At 44.6% G+C, this 12765-nt stretch overlaps 1 protein-coding gene across 8 annotated transcripts in view; it reads right to left on the reverse strand.

The window, feature by feature from the left end:
• TFR2 (transferrin receptor 2) overlaps positions 1 to 12765 on the reverse strand; it is a 60896-nt gene that overhangs the window by 33228 nt on the left and 14903 nt on the right. For 3 of the 8 annotated variants that reach the window (XM_081167806.1, XM_081167813.1, XM_081167814.1), the window contains exon 1: positions 1432 to 1609. The exons of the other annotated variants lie outside the window; for them this stretch is intronic. The gene's annotated coding sequence lies outside the window, so the exon portion shown is untranslated. Of the gene's footprint in view, positions 1 to 1431; positions 1610 to 12765 lie in introns of those variants that run through there. 8 annotated transcript variants of the gene reach the window in all.

A 12765-nucleotide genomic window follows, 5' to 3' on the forward strand; every position in this document is an offset into this window, starting at 1 on the left:
GGGAGGATTTGAACCCTGGTCTCTTTGGTCCCAGTCCAGTGCTGTAGCCACTACACCAGATTGCCTCTCTCTTTGGGGCAGCCCCTGGCTTCTCTGGGGCAAAGATTCTCCTCCAATGAATGCCCTCTTTCTCTCTCTCACACACACACAAAGAGCAGGTTAAATATTAGCTCCTGTGTGTGGTGAGTCAGGAATTCAGCTCTGTCCCCTCAAATATATATATTCACGCCTCCTCCCAGCAAAACTCAAGAGTCCTGGATCTTGGCCTTGCAAACTGAACCCCCATAAATCCTATTTCCTTTTGGGGGGACCAAGGAATCCTGATATTTAAAGCACCTTTAACCAGCTGGCACCTGCTCCCAATCAGGCAGGAAGTTCAGGAGTTCTGGATCTGAGTCCCCCAGAAATTACCCCTCATTTGGGGGGAGAGGGGTCCCTAGTTTTTACTCCATGACCTTCCAGACTCTGCCTCTGGTGTTTCCTGGACTTTGAGGCTCTCTCCTTGCGGGGCCTGCCCACCTCCTGCATCCTGATTTCACAAAGGTGGAGGTAAAAGTTATCTTATGAATAAAAAAATAAAAACCCTTCATTTGCCGGATTTTTATTTCCCCTCGCACCAGGATCCCCACATCCCAGCACAAAAGTGGCAAAGTCTAATCCAGAAGTTGTAGGTGAAGTCTGGCCAGATAGGAATTAGATCAGCTGGTGGGAGCTGTAGCCTAAAACAGCAAGAGACAGTGTGGAGCAGTGGTTAGACCATGGGTAGACAAACTAAGGCCCGGGGGCCGGATCTGGCCCAATCGCCTTCTCAGTCCAGCCCGCGGACGGTCCGGGAATCAGCGTGTTTTTACATGAGTAGAAGGTGTCCTTTTATTTAAAATGCATCTCTGGGTTATTTGTGGGGCGTAGGAATTCATTTATTTCCCCCAAAAAAATATAGTCCGCCCCCCCCACAAGGTCTGAGGGACAGTGGACCGGCACCCTGCTGGAAAGGTTTGCTGACCCCTGGGTTAGACTTTTGAACCAGGACCTGGGAAAGATCAGGGTTCAAATCCCCCCACTCAGCCATGAAACACACTGAGAGACCTTGGGGGCCAGTCACCCTCTCGCTCAGCCTAGCCTACTTCACGGGACGGTTGTGAGGATCGAATGGTAAGGAGGAGAACCTTGAGCTCATTGGAGGAAAAAGTGGGGTACAAACAGATATGGGGGGGCACCAGGTTGGGGAAGGCTGAATTAAAGTAGGGGGGAGAGAGATTGGGTGTGAGATATGCCAAAGCGATCCCCTGACGTGGCACTCGATTGAGATCCCAACCTTTAACCCTAAGCCCTTCCCCTGAAACAAACAGACCAGAAGAACCCCTCCGCAGCTCACTCCCTTCCATGCCCAAAGCCCTTCCCCTCCATCCACCCATCACCCCAAAGACTCACTGGTTCTTGGGGAGGCCTGGCTTTGTGGAGACGTTTTGGGTCTCCTGTCGAACTCAGCGCCTGCCCCTCTTTTGCTCCCTTCCTGAGTTGCTCCTCCTCCCTCCGTCCCTCGTGGGCCAAACGTCCAGGTCACTCAACCCAGCCCCAGAGGAGAGTCTGACCTCCCTCTAGCCAGGGGTGGGGTGGAGGCAGGGAGGGTGTGCTTGCGTACATGTGCCGGGGTGTGCCCACGCAGCCCCACCTCCCCGACCCCCCTCCCCACTTTTGCCTTTTGCAGATTTGCCTTTAATAATAATAATAATTTTCCCCGTAGTGATGTATGGAAGCGAGAGCTGGACCATCAAGAAGGCTGATGGCCGAAGAATGGATGCTTTTGAATTCTGGTGCTGGAGGAGACTCTGGAGAGTCCCATGGACTGCAAGAAGATCCAACCTCTCCATTCTGAAGGAAATCAGCCCTGAGTGCTCACTGGAAGGACAGATCCTGAAGCTGAGGCTCCAAGACTTTGGCCACCTCATGAGAAGAGAAGATTCCCTGGAAAAGACCCTGATGTTGGGAAAGATGGAGGGCGCAAGGAGAAGGGGACGACGGAGGACGAGATGGTGGGACGGTGTTCTCGAAGCTACCAGCATGAGTCTGACCAAACTGCGGGAGGCAGTGGAAGAGAGGAGGGCCTGGCGTGCTCTGGTCCAGGGGGTCACGAAGAGGCGGACACCACTAAACGACTAAACAACAACAACAACAACAACAACAACAACAACAACAACAACAACAACAACAACAACAACATAATGATGATGATGATGATGATAATAATAAATTTTATTTATACCCCGCCCTCCCAAGCCAGAATCGGGCTCAGGGCAGCTAACACCAATAAAATCACAGTAAAAACATAATAGGGGAAGGGGGGGAAACCAATTTAAAATACAGGTTAAAATGCAATTTAAAATGCAGCCTCATTTTAAAATAGCCGATAAATGAAGACCATAAGGGGAGGGAAACATAAGGGTCAGACTGAGTCCAAACCAAAGGCCAGGCGGAACAGCTCCGTCTTGCAGGCCCTGCGGAAAGATGTCAAGTCCCGCAGGGCCCTAGTCTCTTGGGATAGAGCGTTCCACCAAGTCGGGGCCAGTGCTGAAAAGGCCCTGGCCCTAGTTGAGACCAATCTAACCACCTTGTGACTTGGGACCTGCAAAATGTTGTCATTTGTGGACCTTAAGGTCCTCCGTGGGGCGTACCAGGAGAGGCAGTCCCGTAGGTACGTGGATCCTAGGCCGTGGGTCCTTTATTAACGTTTAATGACACGAATGAAGGCTGCGTTAAGAAGCAAGTGACTAAATAAAATATTGGCATGTCAGAACCGCGTCGCACAGCTAATGATGCTGATGAGTGTTGGGCAGATAAAAGAAAGTCCCTCTTCATGCAGATCACAGTGTTAACCTGTGGAACTCGCTCCTGCAGGAGGCAGTGATGACCACCAAGTTGGCTGGCTTCAGAGGAGGACTGGACATATTCCTAGAGGAAAATAAGGCTGTCGATGGCTGCTAGCCAGAAGGGCTCTGCTCTGACCTCCAGAGTTGAAGGCAGCGAGGCTTCTGATACCCCTTGCTGGAAACAACAGGGAGAGATGCTCTTTTGCTCAGATCCTGCTTTCCCATAATGGGCACCTGGCTGGAAACTGGGAGAACAGGATTCAGGCTTAGGCGGGCCATTGGCCTGATCCAGCCAGGCTCTTATCTTTAAAGATAGAAGATGCATTCCTAGCAAGACAGTGTGAGCGAGAGATTTGAACAAGACTAGCAAACACTGGTTGTGCGACGTTTTTGAAAAGACAATGTTTTATAGCTGTGGCTCTGGAAAGGGTTTCTATTTTTTTTTTTATAAAATTTTTATTGGTTTTACAAAATTTTAGAAAACAAACAAACACTTAAAAGGACAAACATACATGTATAATTTCATCACCTATTTTCATAAACCTCTTTTCTCGGACTTCCCCATACCCCCCCTTTCTGCATCCCAATGTCCATAATTTTATAGCAACTCCCAATTGTTACTTTCCAACCTCTGTCATCTTAGTCCTCTCCGTATTCTGACCTTGTATCACTGTATCCCTTTGTTTCTGAGAACCACAACACTTTAACATTCATTAAGTTTATAATAGTCCTTAAGATAACTTTTAAATTTTCTCCATTCTTCTTCCACCGTCTCTATTCGTTGGTCGTGGATTCTGCCTGTCATCTCAGCCAGTGTCATATAGTCCATCACTTTCATCTGCCATTCTTCCAGAGTGGGTAGATCTTGTGTCTTCCAATACTTCGCGATAAGTATTCTTGCTGCTGTTGTAGCATACATAAAAAAAGTTCTATCCCTCTTTGACACCAATTGGCCGACAATGCCCAGGAGAAAGGCCTCTGGTTTTTTAGGAAAAGTACATTTAAGTACCTTTTTCATTTCATTATAGATCATTTCCCAGAAAGCCTTAATCTTCGGGCATGTCCACCAAAGGTGGTAGAAAGTGCCTTCAGTCTCATTACATTTCCAACATTTGTTATCGGGCAAATGATAAATTTTTGCCAGCTTGACTGGGGTCATGTACCACCTGTAAACCATTTTCATAATATTTTCCTTTAAGGCATTACATGCCGTAAATTTGATACCGGTGTTCCATAACCATTCCCAGTCAGCTGACATAATGTTATGACCAACATCCTGTGCCCACTTAATCATAGCCGATTTGACTGTTTCGTCCTGTGTATTCCATTTCAGCAACAAGTTATACATTCTAGATAAATTCTTAGTACTGGGTTCTAACAATTCAGTTTCTAGTTTTGATTTTTCCACCTGGAAGCCAATTTTCCTGTCCTGTTTGAAAAATTCCATTATCTGATGATATTGAAACCAATTTTGTACTTTATGTTTCAATTTCTCAAGACTTTGTAATTTGAACTTATCTCCATCCTGTTCCAAAATTTCCCAATACTTCGGCCATCCGACCTCCATATTGAGTTTCTTCACTGCCTTGGCCTCCACTGGTGACACCCATCTAGGGGTTTTGTTTTCCAACAGATCTTTATATCTTATCCAAACATTGAACAATGCTTTTCTAACAATGTGATTTTTAAAGGCACTATTGATTTTGTCATACCATAGATATGCATGCCAACCAAAAGCATTATTGAAACCTTCCAGATCTAAAATGTCTGTGTTCTCGAGGAGCATCCATTCTTTCAGCCAGCAAAATGCTGCTGCCTCATAGTACAATTTCAAGTCCGGCAGGGCAAAACCCCCTCTTTCTTTAGCATCTGTCAATATTTTAAATTTGATTCTGGGCTTTTTGCCCTGCCAGACAAATTTCGAAATATCTTTCTGCCACCTCTTGAAACATTCCATCTTATCCAGAATCTGCAAGGTCTGGAACAAAAATAACATTCTAGGCAATACATTCATTTTAATCACTGCAATTCGGCCTAACATTGACAATTTCAAATTTGACCATATTTCTAGATCTTTTTTAATTTCTGACCAACATTTTTCATAATTGTCCTTGTACAAATTCACATTTTTGGATGTCAAATAAACCCCTAGGTATTTAACCTTCTTGACCACCGTCAACCCTGTCTCCTCTTGGAATTCCTCTTTTTCCATATCTGTTAAGTTTTTTCCTAAAACTTTGGTTTTTTGTTTATTCAACTTAAATCCAGCTACCTGGCCAAACAGTTGGATTATTTCTAAGACCCTTTTCGTACTAGTGTTTGGCTCTTGCAAAGTCAATACTAGGTCATCTGCAAATGCTCTTAACTTATACTGTTTAGCTCCGACCTGCACTCCTTTAACCTGCTGGTCATTCCTAATCATATTCAGCAACACCTCCAGAACTGAAATAAAGAGTAATGGGGAAATTGGGCACCCCTGTCGTGTTCCTTTTTCTATCTTAAGTTCCTCAGTTATTACATTATTTACAATCAATTTAGCTTTTTGTTCAGAATATATTGCAGCCATACCATTCTCAAAACCTTGGCCTACCCCCATCCCATGAAGATTCTTCATCATAAAGCTCCAAGAAATATTGTCAAAGGCTTTCTCCGCGTCCACGAAAATCAGTACTGCTTTAGTATTTATATTCACCTCTAGCTTTTCCAAAATGTCTATTATATTCCTTACGTTGTCAGCTAGGTGTCTTTTTGGAAGAAAGCCTGCTTGGTTCTTATGAATCTTTTCCATCAACACTTTTTTAAATCTTTTTGCCAAAATGTCTGCAAAAATTTTGTAATCCACATTAAGTAGTGATATTGGGCGGTAGTTCTTCAATTGGGTCTTTTCAGTCTCTGTCTTTGGTATGAGTGAAATATATGCTTCTTTCCACGATTCAGGTGCCCTTTTTCCCTCAAGGATCTCATTACAAACTTCTTTTAGTGGTTGAATCAACCATTCCTTCAGCGATTTGTAGTATCTGGAAGTCAGTCCATCTGGTCCTGGAGATTTGCCCAGTTGCATATTCTGAATGGCAGCCTCTATCTCTTGTTCTGTTATTCTCTGGTTCAGATCCATCTTACTTTGATGAGAGATTTTTTGTAATCCATATTTATCAAGGAATTTGTCTATATCTTCTTCGTTTTGCGGGCCTTGAGTATAAAGTTTTTTGAAATAACTCAAAAAGCAATTTCTGATTTCATTGGGTTTAGATATATTTTTTTCTAGGCTTGTAACTGTATTTAATTTCTGCCTTTTCTTCAGTTGCCATGCCAGAAGTTTGCCACATTTATTTGCTGATTCGAATGTCTTTTGTTTCATTTGCTTTATCTTCCATTCAATCTCTTGGTTCATCAATTCCATATATTGTGTTTGATATAACTTAATCTCTCTTAAAATCTCCTGGGACTTTGGTTTTGTTCTTAATTTTTTCTCTCCTTCCTTTATCTTTTCCAAAATCTTTTCTTTTTTCTCATTTTGTTTTTTCCTCTTTATTGAGTTTTGTTGAATCAAGAAACCTCGCATCACCGCTTTACTTGCGTCCCAGATCACTCTTTTCTCCACGTCGGCCCTCAAATTTATTTCAAAATAGTCTTTTAAAGTTTTTTGGGCCTTCATAAGGATCTCCTTATCTCGAAAAAGGGTGTCATTCATTCTCCATCTAAATTGACCAGTTGTTGTAAGTTTCATCTCCATTCTCACAGCGTTATGGTCGGAGCAAGTTTTTGGGCAGATTTCCACCTTCTTAATCTTTGGAGCCATGCCACTAGTAATCCAAATTTGATCGATTCTGGTCCAGGTCATCATTGCTTGGGAGAAAAAGGTTCCCTCTCTCTCCAGAGGGTTCCTTGTTCTCCATATGTCTATCAAGTCCATGCTTTCCGTCATTTCAAAAAAGGTCCTAGGAAGTCTCCCTTCCTTAGTAACTGTTAGTCTTTGTGCCTTGTCCATGTTAGTGGAGACCACACCATTCATGTCTCCCATGATTATCATATTGTAATCCAAATAGTCCGTCAGGGTTTCATGAAGTCTCTTGAAGAAGTCAGATTTACCTTCATTTGGTGCATAAATTCCAGCAACCAAAAGTTTTTCTCCTTGTACTTGTATCTCCACTGCCAGGTATCTCCCTTGCTCATCTTTAAACATCATTTTTGGGGCCCATTTCTCTTTCACATATATCACAACTCCTCTTTTCTTAACTTTGTCTGATGAAATAAATTCTTGTCCTAGTCTTTTATTTATAAGTAGTCTCCTGTGGGCTCTAGTTATATGAGTTTCTTGTAAACATATCAAGTCCAGTTGTTCTCTGTTCAAAATATGAAATACTTGTCTTCTCTTCAAAGGCCCATTGAGCCCATTACAATTCCAGCTAAGGAATTGCAGAGCCATCTTGTTATTTTTCTGACACTCCTCCAACAGCTCCAAGTTGTTGCTCTTCTTCTGATGGTGGTGGTTTTTGTCCAAGCGAGAAATTCAGGATGTCTAATGCTCTCCTCTGTTCTGCAATTGGGTCCACAGTCCCCTTCTGCAGGTCCTCCTGATTTCTTCCCAAAAATTTGTCTTTGTCTTGAATTGTCTTTATTTTCACCTTCTTTCCGTTGTAATCAAAAGACAGTCCTTGTGGGAATTCCCACCTGAAGCGGATGGAGTTTTTCTTTAACAGAAGAGCTAAATCCTTGTAGAAGTTTCTTAAATCCAAGATATATTTTGGGATGTCTTTGAAGATCTGTACAGCTGAGTTTCCAATTTGCAAGGCCTTTTCAAAATGTAGCCCTAATATTTTGTCTCTTTCCTCCTTAGATCTAAATGTAATCAGGCAGTCTCTCGGGGTCTTTCTGTCCTGCTTTTTGCCCAGTCTAAAAGCTGTTGTGATTTTAAATTCGTCTTCTTCCAGATCCCAGCAGTCAACAAACTCCCGTGTCAAGTATTCCACAAGGTTGTCTCTTTCGTTCTCTGGAATCAATCTTAATTTCAAATTTCTCTCTTTTCTCTGTAGTTCCCACAAGGCCAAAGTTGCGTCATGCTCATGAACCTTCTTAGCAATCGGCTCTAAATTCTCTTGTGTCTCTCCAGCAATAGCTTTCGCTTCTTCGGCAATTTTACGTGTGGTAGAATTTTCCTCCACCAATTTGTTTATAGATTCTGTATTCTGGTTTAGTCTTACTGATATTTCTGTTAATTTTTGTGTATTTTCTGAAGTCTGTTTTGTCAGAGACTCCAGAGATTGATTTATTTTAAGCAGAGCTTCTGTCACAGCTTCCATAGAAACAGCTGTCCCTTTTTCTTGTCCTGTTGTTCCTGCAAGTCCGGCAGTTACGCCTGAAATTGAGCCTCTTTTCTTTGTCTGTTGCTGCTGCAGCTGTTGTTGTTGTTGTTGCTTGGTCTTGGCTCTTGTGACTATCTCTTCTTGTGAGCCACTCATGTCAAGGTCGTTTCCCACGGGAGCTGTTCCCCGTTGGAAAATTCCACTGTCTTAAGCCGTGCCAACCTTTACTTTACCCTCTAGGGGGAGCAAATCAAAATGGCCAAAAAATAAAATGTCCAAATACAGAGACAAAGGGGAATATCCAAAGATGTAGAGAAATTAACGCAATTAAAGCAAGTATAGCTGGAAGCTTATAGGTGCAAATTGCCACAGTTTCCCAATAGATACTGTTTCGTCTTACTCTGATGTACTGTAGCCAAACAGTATATAAACTTTGTATCACAGTGTAACTTTTACAGGAGAAAGTCAGTTCAGTGTCCTATTGTCCTAAAAGGCAGACCGTTTCATGCTCTTAAATGACTGAGGCAGCGGAGGATTTTTCTTTTAAATAAATCATGCAGTTACCAAAGTCTCTTTCACCTCCCCTCTGCCCTGCTAGCTAGAGGGGAGATCTAAGGTCCAAATGTCGGGTTTTATTAAATAAAAACAAAGTTTTAACGGATGCAGGTTTAAAGTTCCATTGCTTTCGCTTTCATGCAGTCGGGGGGAGGCAGACTTCCTTGATTTTAACCTCCCCGCTTTCAGCCCGATTTTCAAATTTTAAAGGGTCCCAATTCTTTTTCTGCTCTTACTCACGGGAATTCAGTCCAGATTTTCTTTTCAGGAAGGAATCGGCGCTCTCCGCTTATGGCGACGCGGCTTCACTCCGCAGGCTGGGTAGCGACTCTCAGCACCGCGCTCACTCCCGATGCCGCTCCGGAGCCTTTAAAAAGGCTCTTTCACAGTACCGGGGGGCGCAAAGGTGCCCACCGAATCTCCTTGCTCTCAGGCTTCAGCGCCTGAGATTTCAGGGGTCCCCCGCTCGCCGTAGCGGGTAAGACCCGAACTTGCGGAGCAGTCCTTCTCCGGAGCTCGGAGGTAGGACCGCCATTAAGCGCTGGCACCGACCGGAAGTCTCTCTGGAAAGGGTTTCTATGGAGCCAGTTGTAGGCTTGGTGGGGAGCCAAAAGGACCATCTGGTCCAAACCAATTCATGGATACTGTGGGCTGAGTGTGTTGACCACACTGAGCCAGATTATGGGCCCCTGGTCTGAGTCGGTATAAAGCAGCTTTCTATGCTCCAAAGTGAAAAGGATCTAGGGAAAGTCCAAGTGAGAAGGATCTAGAAGTCTTAGTAGAGCAGAAGCTTAACGTGAGTCTGCAGTGTGATGCAGCAGCAAAAAAGGCAAATACTATTCTCGGCTGCATCCACAGAAGTCTAGTGTCCAGGTCATAGTATCACTCTATTCTGCCTTGGTCAGACCACACCTGGAGTGCTGTGTCCAGTTCTGGGCACCACAATTTAAGACGGATATTGACACGCTGGAGTGTGTGCAGGGGAAGGCAACCAAGATGAACAAGGGTCTCGAAACCAAGCTGTATGAAGAATGGTTGAAGGAACTCGATATGTTTAGCCTGGTAATAATAATAATAAAAAAATTTATTTATACCCCACCCTCCCCAGCCAAGACCGGGCTCAGGGCGGCTAACAACCAATAATAAAAACAATTTGATTAAAATACAACTTAAAAACAAGATTAAAGTACAACATTAAAACATTAAAATGCAGCCTCTTCACAGGAGGAGAAAGGAAAAAAGAAAGAGGGGGAGGGAATCAAATTGATTCTAAGCCAAAGGCCACGCGGAACAACTCTGCCTTATATGCCCTGCGTAAAAGGAATCAGATCCTGCAGGGCCCTGGTGTCATGAGGCAGAGAGTTCCACCAGGCCGGAGCCAGAGTTGAAAAGGCCCTGGCTCTGGTTGAAGCTAATCTAACTTCCTTAGGACCCAGGACCACTAGGGTGTTGCTATTTATGGACCTTGAGGTCCTCCATGGGGCAGACCGGGAGAGGCGGTCCCGTAGGTACGAGGGTCCTAGGCCGTGAAGGACTTTAAAGATCAAAAGATCAAAACCAGCACCTTAAATCTGACCCTGTACTCCACCGGGAGCCAGTGCAGCTGGAAAAGCACTGGGTGAATATGCTCCCATGGCAGAGACCCCGTGAGGAGCCTCGCTGCAGCATTCTGCACCCGCTGGAGTTTGTGGGTCAGCTTCAAGGGCAGCCCCGCATAGAGCAAATTACAGTAGTCAAGCTTGGAGATGACTGTCGCATGGATCACTGTGGCCAGGTCGGGGTGGGAAAGGTAAGGGACCAACTGCTTGGTAAAAAGGAGACTGGGAGGAGATATGTTAGCATCTTCAAATATATATATAGGGCTGCCCCATGGAAGATGGAGCAAGCTAGTTTTCTTGTTTTCCCCTCCCACCAGGGAAGAAGGGGTGAGTGAAGTTCAGCACTGGGAACAACGCAGGGAATCACATCAATATTATCCAGTGGCTGAACTGGGAATAAAAGGCTGCCACTGGGGGAGGGGAAGGGGCCCACCCTGAATTATGCTGGGTGGGTGCGGAGTCTAGGGGACCCCAGAATAAGGTTACTAGATTTTTTTCAGTGAATCCGGGGACACTTTTCAACTTCAGTAGGAATGATAGGATTTTGTCAGGGGACTGATTTGTAAATCCGGGGACTGTCCCCGGAAACGGGGACGTCTGGTAGCCTTACCCCAGAAGCCAGCCCCCACCATTCCCTTCCCAGGGGTGGGAGACCACCAGTGCCTCCTATTCTCCAACAGGCAACATTGCGGTGAGGCTGCCAAACAGAGTGCAGATCCAGCCTCCAAGGAATACATTCCTTGGAGGCGGCATCTGTGGCCCTTGTGGATCCTGCCGCCCGAGGCAGTCATCTCACGCCTTGCCTCATGGGTGGGCTGGCCCTGTTCCAACTCTACAATTCTATGGCTCTTATGTACTGAGTTGAATGGGATCCAAACTGCAGCAGTATGATTGGTCCTAGAACAATAGGATCCAAATTACAGCAGTCTGATTGGTCCTAGAACAATAGGATCCAAATTACAGCAGTCTGATTGGTCCTAGAACAATAGGATCCAAATTACAGCAGTCTGATTGGTCCTAGAACAATAGGATCCAAATTACAGCAGTCTGATTGGTCCTAGAACAATAGGATTCAGAATGAAGCAGTCTGATTGGTCCTAGAACAATAGGATTCAGAATGAAGCAGTCTGATTGGTCCAAGAACAATGCAGCAGTATGATTGGTTGGCAGGAACCACCCAATCATGCTCCAGATATAAGTGAATCCACAACCTGATTGGCTTACAGTAGAATTCCAGAATTAACCAATCATGTGCAGCCCATTGTGTAAATAATGTATATAAAGCAGATACTTTGAGGGGACTTTCATTCATTCCTCCTCACCACTATGAGCTGAATAAAGAGCATGAAATCACTTTGCGACTCTGAGTATATTTCAATGGCCTTGTGAATTCAGAGTAAATGCAGCCGATTTTGGACAGAGAAGAATCTTGTAAGCGGAGAGGGCGAGAGTTGGATGGTGATTAGGTTTGGGGTGTTGTGACTGTGTTCCTATTTTCACCATTGTTGTGTTGCAGAATAGGCAGGTAAAGGGGGGGGTTCCCAGCCCAGTTGCCTCCAAACTACACCTGCCATCAGTCCCAAGACAATATGCCCGTGCTGGCTGGGACTGATGTGATTTGTAGTCCAAAACATCTTGAGATCACTAGGTTTGCATTTGCTGTAGTAAGGACTTTGCAATGTGCATTTATGTTAATTCCCCATCTGCCCTGAAGGGGGCAGAGCAGCACCCAGCTAAGACAACCGTCTTCATTCAAGGCACATCAGCACACTTTAATGCTTTCTAAGAAACTATAACGGAAGGAGGCCAGATTGTGCAAGGCAAAAGGGAAGGGGGAGGCAAGAGGTGTGAATGGCAGTGTGTCAATTTGAACTTTTCCTGTGGTTTATTACTGTAGATCATGGCACGAGTAAAATAAGGTTGGCTTAATACGACAAGAGACCCTCCATTATTAACTTTCTCAAGGAACCAATATAGGTACACTTCTCTCTAAGGACAGGTATATGTCATTTTTTGGCTGGCTCTTAATGTGGGTTCTGTGGCAAAATTCTCACACTCGCTTTCTGCAGGGTTTTGAGAATGGTTGGGGATTCTTCCACTCTTTAGATCCTGGAGTACTGTGTCCAGTTCTGGGCAGCACAGTTCAAGAAGGACACTGACAAACTGGAACGTGTCCAGAGGAGGGCAACCAAAATGGTCAAAGGCCTGGAAACGATGCCTTATGAGGAACGGCTAAGGGAGCTGGGCATGTTTAGCCTGGAGAAGAGGAGGTTAAGGGGTGATATGATAGCCATGTTCAAATATATCAAAGGATGTCAGATAGAGGAGGGAGAAAGGTTGTTTTCTGCTGCTCCAGAGAAGCGGACACGGAGCAATGGATCCAAACTACAAGAAAGAAGATTCCACGTAAACATTAGGAAGAACTTCCTGACAGTAAGAGCT

Source organism: Podarcis bocagei (genome assembly GCF_964188305.1).
Source record: "Podarcis bocagei genome assembly, chromosome: 13".
Lineage (NCBI taxonomy): Eukaryota > Metazoa > Chordata > Lepidosauria > Squamata > Lacertidae > Podarcis > Podarcis bocagei.